Source organism: Sus scrofa, chromosome 5, assembly GCF_054392235.1.
Source record: "Sus scrofa isolate SSC_HxYL_T2T_F1_AM1 chromosome 5, Sscrofa_HxYL_maternal_Yorkshire_Landrace_v2.0, whole genome shotgun sequence".
Classification (NCBI taxonomy): Eukaryota; Metazoa; Chordata; class Mammalia; order Artiodactyla; family Suidae; genus Sus; species Sus scrofa.
This window is the reverse complement of record NC_139387.1, coordinates 22,725,373-22,742,573: the sequence shown is the minus strand read 5'-3', so window position 1 is coordinate 22,742,573 and position 17,201 is coordinate 22,725,373. Positions and strand designations below refer to the sequence as shown.

The 17,201-nt window shown below is 33.2% G+C and overlaps 1 protein-coding gene across 2 annotated transcripts in view; it reads right to left on the bottom strand.

Annotated features, from left to right (window-relative positions):
- LOC146403204 (uncharacterized) overlaps positions 1-17,201 on the bottom strand; it is a 732,844-nt gene that overhangs the window by 620,404 nt on the left and 95,239 nt on the right. The gene's annotated exons all lie outside the window — the stretch shown is intronic.

The following is a 17,201-nucleotide window of genomic DNA, read 5'->3' as shown; positions in this document are numbered from 1 at the left end:
CGGGTGTTGCCATGAGCTGTGGTGTAGGTCACAAACACGGCTTGGATCTGGTGTTGCTGTGGCTGTGGCATTGCTGTGGCTGTGGACCCCTAGCCTGGGAACCTCCATATGTTGTGGGTGCGGCCCTAAAAAGCAAAAAAAAAAAAGCAAACATCTCCAGTGATTACACCACACCACTTCCCTCTTTCACTTCAGACCTTTCTTTTTTTCCTTTGCTTTCTATTTTTTTCAATGGACCATTTTCTAAAATTGTCCATATTCTGACCACTTAAGTAAAATTTATACTCATTAATGATATTTGTGAAGTACAAATTTAGTCTATTTAAAAGGTGAAAAGCATAAGCAAACATCAATTAATAATGATGAGTTTATATATAGAGTACCCTAGTATAATGTCAGAAGTGGATTCATATATGGTTACTCTCTAGTCTAAATTTAAATTTACAACATTCTAAATAAATAAAAAATACTACAAACTATGTGACATTACTTTTCCTCCTATATTCCTAAAATAAATTCTTGTTGCATGAAAGTGAAATAGCCATTGTTTCTCACCACTCTCAGAGTCACAGGGGGTTCTGTAACTGCATTGACAATTTATAGGTAAGAGACAAGAGATTCCTTTATAGTATGAAAATTGAACAGTTCAAGAAATGTTTAAATACTACTAAACTCAGTATGACTGCTTGATAAATATAGCAATAATTTCACCAATTCAGAACTAAACTGTTTTCCCAGTATCATAATCGCCAATACTTACTCTGACCCTGATACTAATTAAATATGCATTTATAAATATCTGAGGGACACAACATATTCATTTAATAAAGAATATTCCTAAGATTCTGTTGGATACTATAAAGAACAACACTATTCAAAGTGAGATTCCAAGAAATGAAAAGTTCAAAGATTTCTTATTTAAAACTGTGTTCTTCAGTGTAACTTTCAAAACTGTCCGTTTAATGTTTTCTTTGTGAAAAGAAAAATAGTTCTAATCTCATGCCTTACTATTTCAAACATTTTTTTCCAATTTCATGCAATAAAGTTATTATAATTAAAATAAAAAAACAGACATTTTCCCAAACCTTAATGTCTTTAGTAGCGATTTCATTCTTGACTCTTCTTTTGATGTGAGTCCTAGGACAGAGGCAATTCCTCATGTTGTCTATCCATCATGTTTTGAGATTTTGTGCTAACCCATATTTTTATCTTGTATTCTCATCCAAAAACACATTAGCTCTAGCAACACACACTCAAATGAATGAGCTCAAAGATTTTAGCATGGCAAGATACTTCTTAGTTTCATTGCTTCTTATTTGTTTTAAACAGGAAATGTTCTCCAAATTACATTGTATTTAAAGTGGAATATATTTATCGCGATTATACACAAAACAAATATATTTTAATAGTCTAGAAAGGAGAGTTAAAAAGAGATTTCAGATTCTTTGTTATTTTGAGATGGTTCTGTCCTACATCAAAAGCCCATTTGCTTGTTTTGTACTTTGTAAGTATAATCCTTTTTATGCACTTTGCCACTTGTCTCATGAGGATTATCTGATTCAAAATACTTTTTTTTTTTTAAAAAAAGGAAACTTTACCCTGGAGGACATGTACCAGGATGTTAAAAATATATGAAAAATGATTAACTGGAGAAATTATAATCTGTAAACTCAACTGAGAATAAAACAAAACATTTTTTGAGGCAGCAATAGGTTGTAAACCATAGGAGTTTTAAAGAAAACTAAATTACCTTGTACATCTATAACAAAAACACATCTTAGGAGTTCCCGTCATGGCGCAGTGGTTAACGAATCCGACTAGGAACCATGAGGTTGCGGGTTCGGTCCCTGCCCTTGCTCAGTGGGTTAACGGTCCGGCGTTGCCGTGAGCTGTGGTGTAGGTTGCAGACGCAGCTCGGATCTCGCATTGCTGTGGCTCTGGCGTAGGCCGGAGACTACAGCTCCGATTGGACCCCTAGCCTGGGAACCTCCATATGCCACGGGAGCGGCCCAAGAAATAGCAAAAAGACAAAAAAAAAAAATCTTAAAAAAGAAAGATGTCATTTATGTTGGGGTGTCTGCCACTATTCCAATCCAATCTACCATTACCTTCCCGCTGATCTTATTAACAGCCTGTCACAGCCTTCTAAATAATCTTTGCTTCCTTCCCTCATCCAATTCATTTCCTACAGAGAAGATAAAAGTTTGTCCTATAAAATTTAATTTAGATTATGCCATGCCTATGTGTACATTATGTCAAGAAATCTAATTGAACTGTAGGTTGTTAAATAGCCAGCGAAGAATCCTTGGTCTATGTCCTCACAGCCTGTCCTATCTTTATGCCCTTCCACTCATTCCTTACTTATTAGGTTATCATTTACAACACTGACTCGTTCCAATCATCAAGCTCTCTGCCACTTCTATCCCTATATCTGCTCTCACTCTACCTCTAAATTTCAGACTTCAAATGACCTATCTCCATTAAAAAAGTCATTTTTCATAGGGGTAACCATTTGAAAAGAGAAATTTTCCTTTTCATAGTCTTTATCTCAGCCATTTGTGCTTCATAACTCTTTGTGAAAAGAAAAATAGTTCTAATCTCATGCCTTACACTGTTTTGACAACATATTTATTTCTACATGTCATTTCTTCACCTTTTAATCCCCTACAGAATTCCAGTTGCATCAGGGACTTGTCTGTTATATTTTTTCATCCATACATACTTAGGCTCTGGAATGTCTCTGTATTAAGTGGTAATTGAATAAACATGTGTAGATGAATTCAAAATTGAATTATTTTGACAGGAGAGCAGCTGAAGTTTATTCTAGAATTCTGACCAAGATGGAATAGGAAATAAGGTAAAGTCACTAAATAAGACAGAGAAAGTAGAACTGAGCATAGGGAAAATTTGGGGAAGATAGAGAAAAATGATGAGCTAATCTTTTAACATTCAATTCAGAATATCATCTCTATAAAAATATTCTGATATAGCTCATCACAATTTTCAAATAAGTGCACTGAAAACTAAAAATTATACAGCTGTGGAAGCATTTGAAAATAACTTTAAGATAAATGTTTTAAAAAGACAAAAATACATCCAAGTGTTACATCACACAACAAGGATCACTTTCCAATTGAATAAATGATCTTAAATTCCTGGTTAGCTGCCCTCTTTGTCTTGGCTAATCCATATACATATTAATACAGATAACTCCTCATTTTGCCTCTTTCTGTAGAATTGTGTATATATATAAAGTGGCTCAATTATTGTGGTGTTCCTTCAACACAAAATACTACTTCAATAAAATCGCTTTATTTTATTTTTTAAATTATTTCCCCAATACACTTTTTTTTTCTACTGTACAGCATGGTGACCCAGTTACACATACATGTACACATTCTATTTTCTCACAAGCTTTTTGTTTTCATTAAGGCATACATACACAAAGTTCAAAAAGTCAAAAATTCTGGAACTCTGTTGATAAAAATTAGTATCCTCCTGGCTTAGCCCTCATCTACCCTAAGTCATTTTCCAGAATTGCCATTATTGTTTTTTTTCCCCTTTCATATCTATTACTAGTCCTTAAATGACATTATTTATTTTTTTCATTTTTATTAAAGTATGATTGATTTACAATGTTGTCCTAATTTCTGTTATACAGAAAAGTGACCCAGTCATACATATATATATATATATATATATATGCATTCCTTTTCATATATTAAAAGATATTTTCAGTTTAGATTAATTATTGGATTTCCAGTATGAAAAATTAGCATTTTCTTTTCTTACATCTTTTGCTTCTCCTAATTCATTTCTATTTCTTGTCTTTTTATTATATTTTCATAAATGTCATTATCAGTTTTATTTTTATTCTAATTTACACTGTTTTGACAACATAATTACTTCTCAAGCCGAGCCACATCTTGGTATACATTATGTGTCTCTACTTAACCATGTTTTATTTCCACTGGGATCAATTTTCAATTAAAATAATTGCATAGCTATTTAACTGCCACTCTTCAGTATTCCCATCTCAGGCTAGAATCCAGAAGTGCAGCTATGTCCTCAAAAAATACAAATACCTGAGGCAAACTCTCATCTTCATTTTTCTTCTCAGCACCATCTGTCCTGGAACACTTTTTGCCCCCAGCCATACTAGTCTGTGTTGTTTGTAGGTCTGATGCACATCGCTTACATTGAAATGACTGTTTCCTATACTCACAAATACATTTTACCTTTCTCTTGTTTCCAAGTGTAGTTACAGGTTTTTCGTCTTCATCTAAAAACATATGAATTACTAGTAATATGCACATTAATTTGAAATTAATACATGTACCAAAAGAATGAAGCAAAATAGTAAGTGGCTAGCTCTGAGGAATTATAGAGGAAGTAGTTCTGGTTTTTATAATAAATCTTCAAAATATTTTCTACTGGTATTATTTGTATGGACCATTTGTATAGAAGTATTGGAAAGAAAGTGAAAAATGAAAATCTCCAACAACTACTTTCCTAAGATATATACACCTCTTATTCAACTTTTCCTTATCTGATACCCTAAAATTCATGAGCTCAGTCCAAAGGTGGAGAAACCAAAGTGAAAGAGTTAGTACTATTAAACAATCGCCACCAAAATATCTAACATTTGAAAGTCTTACATTAGATAATGATGTCAATGCATTAATATGGACTGTGAAAGGGTGAGAAAGTGAGCTTAAGTTTCTAAAGCATTCCTCCTCTGATTCATTCATTTATACCTTTTTCTTTAACAGTTTAATCGTTTACATCCTCACATTGGTAAAGTACTTCTCCGTAATGTGCAGTATGGATATTTTTTTTTAGAATTTGAAGACAGGAAAATATATTTATTCTGTCTAGCTTATGACTGGTGTTTTGTGTATAAAATATTGAGTGTGAATATGTGTGTATCTTCAGAATTTGAAGCCATTATATCATTGTCTTCTTGTTTCCATGATACACTGAGAAATTGGATTCCTATATATTCCTCCATTATTTTTTCTTTTTGGTCTCACCCACAGCATACAGAAGTTCTCAGGCCAGGGACCCGAGCCACTGCAGTGACAGCACTGAATCCTTAACCCTCTGCTCCACAAGAGAACTCCTATTCCTCGATTGTGTGTTTAGGTGGTGTGTACCTGGCCCACTCCAAAATGTTGTGATGGTCTTCTCCATCAGCATAGCACACTCAATTTATTCTCAATAAGATGCGGAAAAATGTGTAACTGGTTATGCAAAACAGATATTTTTTCATCTGTCTAGATACTAGGGAGTTTTTATTACTTCTAGAGCATTTTAAGGTTCAGAAGAAATTAAAGATTTTCTGAAATTTTCCATATATCCCCTGTCCTCACATGCATAGTCTTCATTCATGATTATCACCATCCCCCACTAGAGTGGTACATTTATTATACCTGATGATGCTACATTGACACATCATAGTCACCTAAAGTCCACAGGTTACATTATGATTACTCTTGCTATTATACATTAAGTAGCATTGAGTATTATTGTTGGGTTTTGACAAATACATAATGGCAAGTATCCATCATTTAACACAATATTTGGGTATTTTCAATGCCTCCAAAATACACTGTTCTTCTCACATTCATTCCCATTCCCTTTAACAACCCCTGACAACATTGATATTTTTACTGTCTCAATATTTTTACCTCTTCCACAATGTCGTATAGTTGGAATCATTCAATATATAGCCTCTTCCTATTGGCTTCTTTCCTGGTGATACACATTTAAAGTCTCTCCATATATTTTCAAGACTGAAAGCTCACTTATTTTCAGTCTGGAATAATTTTCCACTGTCTGGATGTACAACAGCTTATTTATCTATTCACCTACTGGAGAGTATCTGATTTTCTGATTTGCTTCCAACTTTCTATAATTATGTATAAAGCTGCTAAAAACATCAGGATGCATGTTTTAGTGTGGACATAGTTTCAGCTTCTTTGGATAAATATCAAGGTGCACGATTACTAGAAATTACAGTAAACATATGATTAGTTTTGCAGGAGTGGACAGATTGTCTTTCAGAGAGGCTGTACCATTTTGCATTTCAACCAGCAATAAATGAGAGTTCTTGCTGCTCCTCATCCTCATAAGCATTTGGCATTTTAATGAAAATTAGATTATTCAAGAGTTTTTTCATGGATCATGCCTCTGGTATGGGGAGAATGCTAACATTAAATATTACGTAAGGTGTAGGTTTTTTATAGATATTCTTTAAAAATTTTTAAAAGCTCTTCTCTATTCTTAGTTTATTGAGAATTTTAATCACAAAGGGACACTGGAATTTTTCAAATACTTCATCTATTTTTATGCTCAAATGATTTTATTTTTAAATTAGTGATTTCATAGATCACATAAATTGATTTGCAAATGATAAACCAGGTTTACAAACCTGGAATAAATCTTGCCTGGTCACAGAGTGTAATTCTATTTATACATTTAAAAATAATATAATACATATTTTGAGTATTTTGTATCTGTGTTCACCAGAAATGCTGGTCTGTATTTCAAGTCTGCTGATGTCTTCCTCTGGTCTTGAAATCACTTTAATAGATATAGGGTATTAAACTTATATATTTCTTCTTAGGTGCCTTGGAAGTTTGTCTTATAAGGATTTTATCCATCTAATGTAAATTACCTATTTGTTGGCATAAAATTGTTCATAAAATCTCATTATTCTTTGAATTCTCATCTGTTCTTTTAATAATAGTAGGGTATATATATTGCACTGCATGCTACATTAAATATAATTTAAATGAAAAACATTTTATATTCCTCACTAACTAGAATTCATAAACAAAGAGGAAGTTTGAAAAACTTAGGTATAAATGTATACATGGGGGAAAATCTTGGCAAAGTAAGTGACCAACAAGGGCTTAATCTCCAAAATATATTTAAAAACTCTTATGGCTCAATATAAAAAAAATCAAAAAATAAGAAGATCTAATTGACAGATGGCCAAAAAGTACATGACAAGATGTTCAACATCACTAATTACTAGAGAGATGCAAGTAAAAATTACAATAATGTATCACCTCACACCAGTCAGAATGACTATCACTAAAAGGTCTACAAACAATAAATTCTGGAGAGGGTGTGGAGAAAAGAGAACCCCCCTTAATCGCCGGTGGGAATGTAAATTGTTACAACCACCATGGAAGATAAGATGGAGGTTGCTTAAAAAACTAAATATAGAACAACCATATTATCTAGCAATCCCATTCCTGGGCATATATCCAGAGAGAACCATAATTGAAAATATACATGCACCCAAGGTTCATTGCAGCACTATTTACAGTAGCCAAGACATGGAAGCAACTAAAATATCCATTGACAGAGAAATGGATAAAGAAGATGTGGTACTCAGCTGTAAAAAAGAATGAAATAATCCATGTGCAGCAACATGGATGGACCTAGAGATTACCAAACTGAGCGAAGTCAGAGAAAGACAAATATATGATATCACTTATATGTGGAATCTAATTTTTAAAAGATAGAAAAAGACTTATTTATAAAACAGAAATAAACTCACAGATTTCAAAATTAAGCTCATGGTTACCACAGGTGGAACTACTGGGGGGAGGGGGAGGAATTGGGAGGGTGAAAATAATATATTCACACTACTATATAACATAGATAATTAACAAGAACTTACTGTATAGCACAGGAAAATCAACTGAATTATTTGTAAAACCTATATGGCAAAAAAGAATGGATATATTTATACGTATAACTGATCACTTTGCTCTATACCTGAAACAAATCAACATTGTAAGTCAACTATACTCCAATAAAATTAAATTAACACAAAAGAAGAACTAAAGAGGAAAACAAGAGATTTGCTTAATAAAAACAAAATGATATCTGTCATTTTAAGTATTTCAGCCCAGGTTTTGCATTTATCACACACACACATGCATGCATGCACACACACACTTGCACATGCACACATACACATACATACAGAGTCCTAGCCATCACTGATATACCGTTTTACTCAATCAAACTCAAATGCTTATTTCTTGTGTCATTCACTTTGATGACTAATAAGATCCAATTTCAGATAAGTGAATATAAGACATAGGAAACATGATTATTTGTTGTCCTTAAGAGTATTCCCTTTCACTCGATCTCTTTACCACCCTCAAACTCCCCATTATGTACCCAAAAACAATATCAGCAAAAATAGTCTGGGAATTTCAGTCTGTGTAACAAGAAATTGGAGTTTTCCTCTGCATGTTGTGATTCTGAAAGTAGACCAGTTAAAAACAAGTGAAAATGAGAATACAGGATACTGGAGCAGATATAAATATATAAATAAGTACTCAGGAAGTTGTAGGAGGCTTAAGAGGTAGAGAAGAGAAAGAAAAGGACAAAGATTTATGGAAACCTAGAGTGGTAAGAAGAATTTTTAGAGAGAAGAGTGAGTTTGAGGGAACAGTTAAAAGAAAATTGAAAATATGTAAATAAGTAGTTTTTGAGTTAAAATAGGTAAATGAGTAAGTTAAAATATGTAATTTAGTAAGTAAAAATTGGCAAAAATATTGTAAAGAGAAAATCTGGAGCAATAAAATTTCTCTCCAACTGCTTCTAATCATTTTCACTTAATGTTTTACTCTCTGTCACAGAGTCTCAAGATGAATAATTTGAGATTGGTGTGGACCAAAAGATGAGGACAGAGAATTCGGTAAATTTCAAAAACATATGAATCTCAGAATTGTTGACAAAATATCAGAAGGCTCGCATTTCCCTATCACAAGGATACTTGAAGGTAACTAATGAAATATTAACTATATATAACTATTAGCAACACTTAATATATATTATGTGAGATGGTCCAGGTGTTCAGATTTGTATAGCCCAAAAATTGGGAATCAAGATTAAGTTTTCTTCCTGGGTATCTTCATAATCAAACACACACAACATTAAGGTTTTATAAAAGGCAGAAGACAGTGTTTTCCTGTACTGAGAATATCAATCATTATTGAAAAAAACATATATATATATATATGCATGAAAAGACAAATAAAAGTTGTTTCTAGTAATTTTTACAGAAGTTTACATGAGAATTCTAAGACAAAAGATTGATATTTGCTGTCAAAATAATGTTTATAATGTAGACAAATGCAACAAGAAGTGGCTTTTATTATTCCTAGACATTCCTTATACATCCATATAATTATTAAGCAATCTACTATAATTTTTTTCATTTACACAAATAGTTCAATGACAGTAATAGCATAAATGCATATACCCAGTCATAATTTTACCATGTCAAATTAACTTTGTCTAGATTTAACAATCACACACCAAAAAATCCCAAGACACACTGTAAAAATATTTTGAAATTGACATTATGAAACCATTAGAAATCAGTCCCATGAATGTAGTGATGTTTAGCTAATTGGATATTGTGAACATCAGATAAATTTTAAAAGAACAGTTTTTCAATACTAAATTATCACTGTATTCCATATGCCCTCTGTCACCATTTTTCCTAAATCAAAAGGTTAGAAAAAAAAAGGTGCTTAATGGTAAAAATAGAACAGAAGTGGGTCAAAATATATCTACAGGAAATGTCTATAAACTTTAGACATACCAATCTTTTCTTCATTTTGAGCCCTAAGGAAGTCTGCAAAAAATGATTAAAATCTCCAACATCTTTTTTAAGATATACACGGGGATGAACTCTAACAAAATCATCTCTGCTACAATATTTAAGTGTTTCATTATCATACTGAACACAGCGCAGTGATAGTCCATTCCTCTCTATCTTATTTTTTCTCATCTATTTATGGCAACTTTAAAATGTAAAATGTAATTGCTTTGTAATCTGAGGATTTTAAAGATTTTTTTGACTGGTGTATTTAATGTCCCCATTACAACTTATTTATATCTAAAATAAATTTCTCTGAATTCTCACTGTGGCTCAGTGGGTTAAGGACCTGATGTTTCTCTGGTGAATTCACAATGGTGCATATGTTGCAGATGTGGTCCAAATCCAGTGTTGCTGTGGCTGTGGCAGAGGACTCAGCTGCAGCTCTTATTCAACCCCTAGCCAGGGAATTTTCATATGCCTCAGGTGCTGCTGTAGATAGATAGATGATTGATTAGATAGATAGATAGATAGATAGATAGATAGATAGATAGATAGATAAAAAATACATTTCTAAGTATTACACACAATGCCATATAAAATTACTCAATACTCGATCCTATGGAGTATTTATGTTTTCTGCATCCTGATGGAAAACATCTAAAGATTATGAAGAAATCGCAGGGGGATATGAGATTCAAGGAAACCATTCTAAAGGAATCCAAAATTTATATACAAATGTACTCTTCAGGCACTACATATTTTTAACAACAGAATATACATCTTAAAAAATTGCTTTAGCTATGTGTCCAGAGAATTCAGTGTTGATTCTCCTAGTATATATTTGCCCTCCCAAACACTAAAGTTTTGAAATCTCAAATATATTGATAGGGCTTTGGAAACAGAACAGAAATATTTATTTTAATTGGTAATAAAAAGTGACTATGTAAGATGGAGGACTTAGTCACAGGAAAAAGGTGTGCTTTGGGCTAAATGCACCATTGTTAATTCTCCAGACACATCTGTCACTTCGTGTCCTATACGACCTGTTTCTTTTCTGAAAGCTGTATTTTCTCTAAATGGTCTTTATGATACTTTCTACTGGATCTTAAACTGATATTTATAACTAAGCATCCTCTACTTTTTCTATAGTGAAAGAATATATATATACCGGCTTCCTTGCAACTTGTTGTGGCCACGTAACTAAATTTTGTCCAAAAGATGTAAATGAAGACGCCTTGTTCAACTTCCATGGATTCTTTTCAGATAAAAGTGGATATTCCTCCTCTTCTTCATTACCCCCTCTCAGGGTTTAAATGCAGATGTGATGGCAAGTCCTTTGGAGCCATGAGAAATTACACGAGGAATAGTGAATCATCAAGATAGAACACTTCCAGGATCCTGACCCCACTGTAGGTCAGACAGTGAATCTTATGGAAGAGGTTTGATATATGATCCCAAAGAGTTAATAGGTTAAAATAAATTATTTTCCGTTCAACAGCTCTGATATTTATCAATTATTGTCCATATACCAAATATTTAAGATGATTATTTCTTAGCTCCTTAATGAAAATATTAGCTATTTACAGATGGTATACTAAATATGTGTAGATCTTCTTGGGTTTCCTTCTACTTCTATTATTTACATTACTTTTGGTCATTTGAATCTCATTCTGGTATGAGTGTAACTTTTTATGCAATACTCAAAACTGTATGCAGGAGTTCCTGTTGTGGCTCAGCAGTAACAAACCTGAATAGTAACCATGAGAATGTGGATTCAATCCGTGGCCTCGCTCAGTGGGTTACGGATATGGGGTTACCACAAACTATGGTGTAGGTCACAGACATGGCTCAGATTCCTGTGTTGCTGTGGCTGTGGCATAGGTCGGCAGCCACAGCTCCGATTTGACCCCTAGCCTGGGAACTTCCATATGCTGCAGGTGCAGCCCTAAAAAGACAGAAAAAGAAAAAAAAAAAAACTGTATTCAAATGGTAACGCTTCTGGATGATGATATATTCCTATACCCTTGATTTTGTTTATGCACACAAGTAAAGGCAGACAACCCTGTTCAATCAAGGAATGAGAGTATTCAATCTGTTTTTCATGCTTTTTTGAGAAATGATGAATTCATTGTGTTTATTCTTAGCATATAAGATTTAAGTCCTCTGAAATAAAAACCTATGTATTTATCAAGGCTTAGAAGAAATTCTTGCTGTCTCCTAGTATCTGAAGATAAAATGTGGCCTTTTATGATAAGCCTTGATATTCTTCTTCTCCCCCCCAACCCCTTTGGCCACACTCGTGGCATGTGGAAATTCTGGGGCCATAGCAGTGACAATGCTGGATCCCTAACCCATTGAGACATCAAGGAACTCCCTTCTGAGATTCCTAATGCATTAGCTACTGCTTTATTCTTGTGGTCTGAGGCTTCTGTTGCTTGAGGATTAAGACTGACTAAATGTGTTCAGGAAAAAGAAAAAAAAAAAAAAACACTGCAAAATGTCAGGATCATTAGTTTTCAGTTGCTTTTTATATAGGTTCTTTTCTCTCCAAGAAAATTCTGGTTACATTGATAGGTAAAGATTCCAATTTGTTTCCCTCCAGCCTCATGTGAGAGAAGAAAGCTTTCACCCACCATCATTTGGTATATTTACCATGAACTACATACAAAAGAGCAAGAGATTCCAATAGAAAGTTGTTAGAGTATATGGGATCCTTAAGTAAGTATCCTTCTCCCTAAGAGCCAGGCTTCTCACATCCTAGGTGCTGTTTTTGCTCTCTAATGACATCAAGTGTTTTGTTGATATTTTTCAGGACAGATTGTTATACAATAAACTTTTTTATTTAGGAAAACTTTTACCAAGCTAATGTAAATATCTTGTTTTATAACCGATTATGATCCTATGTGGCCTTCCCAGGACAGACAAGCCCCCACAGTGTCATGCGCCTGCCTCTTATTTGTAGAAAAGCTGAAGTCTCCCAGGCCTCTCCTGAGTCAAAAAGTTTGGTTCATGAATTAATGATTCAAAGAACTGTGAACATGCAGTGACAGAAATAGCTGGATCAGGAGAACTGGTAAAAATTTAACAACAGAATAACCATATAGCAGTCATAGAATCTTTTAGCTCCTCCCTGAAGGACCTAGGTAAGAGTGTCTGATGTTCATTCCTCAGTTATTTCACAGATACTAAAACCTCTAACATATGCACAAAGTCAGTGGCATGATGACCATGAGCACACAGCTCATAGACCCGCTAGAGCCTGAGGACTGATAATATTAACCCATGTGACACAGTTCTGTTACCTCCTCATCGACCAATCAGAGAATTATGCTCAAGTTGATCATGCATCCTGTGACTGGACTCCCCTCCCTCACTTTGCCTTTAAAATTGCTTCCCTAAACTCAATAGGAAGAGTAAGTTTTTTAAGCACTAGCCATTCCCTACTCCTTGTTCAGTGCCTGCACTTTCCTTTACCACAGCCTAATGTCAGCAGATTGGCTTTACTGAGTGTGGGTGAGCAGACCCTAGTAATAGTATAATCATATCACCATGAAAATAAAAACACATATCATAGCCTACCAAGCATTGATAAAAGCTATTAACTAACATCCTGAATATATTTGTATTTCTAGTTTCATCAGGACAAGAAAATTCTGGAAAGCTGACAAGAACTAAGAGGTACACAGTGGTACAGAGATTAACATATATTAGGACAATTGGATAGACTCACTTTCATTATGAGTGTAAAAAAATCCATCCTGAAATTCCAAGGGATGCTAGCTTTGACTAAGGTTGGTTACAGGAAATCAAATTAAGTCATTGGTATTTATACTTTCCCAGTTCTTTTTTGGCCCTGATTTCCTTTCTACTGACTTCATAGTCATGTAAATGTGCTGTCTTTAGTGACTCCCAATGATCCAGGTTAATATTTTATAGCTCTAATTATAGCAAAAGCATAATCTCATTCATATTTACATACATTTATTGAATTGAGTTTTACTGAACTGACTTTGGCCTCATGCCCAACTAATTGATACCTTGTTTATGGAAAGAAAATGATCATTTTTGAAGCCTAGGTTTAAAGCGCAAACTTGAAGTAATCAGGGAGGCCAATGACCTAATTGGCTAACTGTGGTTTATGGATCCTTGTATACTTTATGGAAGTCATTCCATCAATATAAATAAATTTAAAAAATGATTGAGATAGAGCTAAAGATAAATGTATATGTGTCTGTGTGTGTGAGAGAGAAAGAGGGAGAAAGAGAGGGAGAGGGGGAGGCGGAGAGAAAGAGAGAGAGATTCTCCCATAAAATTATCCTGGGAATACAGAAATAAGTATCTATGAACTTTAACAATGTAACTCTATACCAGGCCATATGGTAAACATGAAGAAGCATCCTTCAAGTATAAGCCTATTATACTTTCCAGCTTTTTAAATGTCATGACACATGCATTAAATGACAAGACACTACAGTAAACTGCAATACCACTGGATGTATCTGGTACTACATCAGGTTACTAAGAGTCTCTTTTTGCACCTGAGTGTCTAAGAGCCTGAAAGTATCCTTTTGCACCTCAAAACACAATCCCTACACCGAAGTCATTGCTATCATTGCATTTCTAAAAACCACTCTTTGCTGCAAACTGATCAGGGAGTGCTAGTACTGAATAGAACATTGGCTTTGGAATCAAAGAGAAATGAATTTGAATACTGTTTCTCTTATTAAGTAGCAATGTAAAATGGGGTGATACACTGTAACTCTTTGAAGTTCATTTTTTTACAAGATAAAATAAGGATAATTTATGTTATAGGTTTTGTTTGTTTTGATTTTGAAAATTCAGAAAATGATGTCTGCATAAAAGTCTTAGTTCTTATTAATGACCCAAATAATATTAAATAATATTTTTAGCCTACCTTACTATATAGCAGACCACTATTAGGGATTTGGAAGGGAAGTCTTATTCATAAGTAAAAAGTGTCTGTCACCACTATTGCTGTGTAACTATCTTTAGTATCATGTTCAATAGTTGCAGAAATTGGGGTGATCGGAGTTTAGAATTGTATGGAATATTTCCAGTAAACAATACATAAAGGAATAAGACTTTTCATTGAATTAATACATTAGTTCTCCCTTTTTCACTTATATACTGAGTCTTCTTTTAAAAAAATTTTTATTAAAGTATAGTTAATTTACAATGTGTGCCAATTTCTGCTATACAGCAAAGTGACTCAGTTACACACACACACATGTGTATGTGTGTGTATATATACATATATATATATATGTATATATGTATATATACAAACACATTATTTTTTATATTCTTTTCCATCAGGAGACTGGATACAGGTACCTGTGCTGTACAGTAGGACCTAATTGTTTATCCATTCTAAATGTAATAGTTTACATTTACTAACCCCAAGAGTCTTCTTTATTGCTATAATATTTGAAAATTAAGAAAAGCACATGGATAAGTTAATCAAATGTGTGAAATAGATTGGGAGATAGTTGAAAAAATTACATAAATTGGAACCTTTAACTACGTCATATACCTAACTTTTCCTCAGCTAATTTGTATTATAAAATATTTGTTATGTAAATTTATTAATATGCACAGTAGGGATAACAGTATAATGAGCACCCATGAACCCATTATCCAGCTTCAACTATTACAAACATTATGATTTTTTTAGTTTATATCTCTCGAATATTTTTAGAGCACAATTTTAAAACAAACAACAGATACCGTATCATCTCATCCCTACATACCTCATTATTTAACAGACAAGAAATTTTAAAACATGACATTATCATACTCTATATATTTTAAAATCACCCAATCCCTTAAAAATGCCACTTTGTAGTTTATTTGATTGTTAGTATCAATCTGAAGTCCTTATGTTTCATTTAATGGATTTCTTCATTTAAAAAAAATCTAGAATAATATCTCCTAGCATCATTTTTATGTTTTTTGGTTTGTTGACATAATTGTGTTATTTTAATATAGAATACACCACTTTGGAGTTCCCATTGTGGCTAAGCGCTAAGAAACCTGACTAGTATCCATAAGAATGCGAGTTAGATTCCAGGCCTCGTTCAGTGGGTGGAGGATCTGGCCATAAGCTGTGATTAAGTCACAGACACGGTTTGGATCCCACATTGCCGTGGCTGTGGTTGTGGTGTAGGCTGGCAGCTACAGCTCTAATTCAACCCCTAGCCTGGGAACTTCCTTATGCCGCGGGTATGGCCCTAAAAAAAAAAACAAAAAAAAAGAAAAACACCTACTTTCTTTTTTTGCCCATGCCCACAGCGTGCAGAAGTTCTCAGACCAGGGATTTAACCTGTGCCACAGCAGTGATCTGAGCCACATGCAGTGACATTAGATCCTTAACCCACTAGGTTACCAGGGAACTTTTTAGAATATGCCACTTTCTAAACTGAATAGTGTGGATTATTATGATGTTATTTAACATGATCATCATGCCCTATATTTCCCTATATTTCCTTTAAAATGGTAATTACCTATAGACACCTGCTTTTTAAGTATTTTAAAATATACAATTTTAATTTTATCAAAAGCCTTTTTAAATTAAACTTTACATGCTTATGATCTCACTTTAACTACCTGGTACAATTAAATAAAGTGATGTGATTTTCTTATTTCTGTTTTAACTATTTTTTTATTTATAACTAAATTACATGCTTCTAAAGAAAAGGATTCATGAGGTCTATTTTGCTGTTTTCCTAAGAGTATAAATTAAATATACATGATAATATAAATCAATTAATAAGAAATGTTACATGTTTCATCCAGTATTTTATACTTTTATCCCAAAATAGATTAACTGCGTATTATCATATTATTAGTTATATAATTTGTGTTATCATGTAGAATCTAAGAAACATAGTTCCAATATGACTAAGGAAGAGCTGGTAAAGTATCAAATATGATCTCTCTAGGCTGCATTTTACTCTTAATCAAAGTTACCTAGATTTAGTATGCACATGTGATTCAATATTTTTTACCTATATAGAACAACTGCAAAATGCAATATAATATACTGTATGATTTTTATTACACTAGCATAGGGTGTTTTTTAAAATTCTCAATGATATTAATATTTTAATCTCAACTTCTCACTTTTAATATCTTTAAAAAAATAGAAAATGTGTATCAGGATATAAAGCCAGGGAAAAACAAAATCTCAAAGAAGCCACATTATATAACTGTTTTGAACTTATTAGGATTTTATAGAAAATCAAATCTAGGAACAAAATAAACTACATGAATATAGAAATAATTTACAGTTTCCATGAAATGATACACAAAGTTGATTAAAATAACCTTTCAAATATTTGCTATTTTTAAATGAAAAAAGGGGAAATAAAGCAGTCATATTTGAGAATGTTTATAATGGAACCAAAAAGGAAAGTTTTGGTATTTTGAAAGGGAAGACATTACTGTGAAACAACACCTAATATAAGTACCACGACACTTCACAAGAAGTGAAAAGACAAATATTAGATGTGCAATAAGAAAATTGGAACCCAATCCAGGG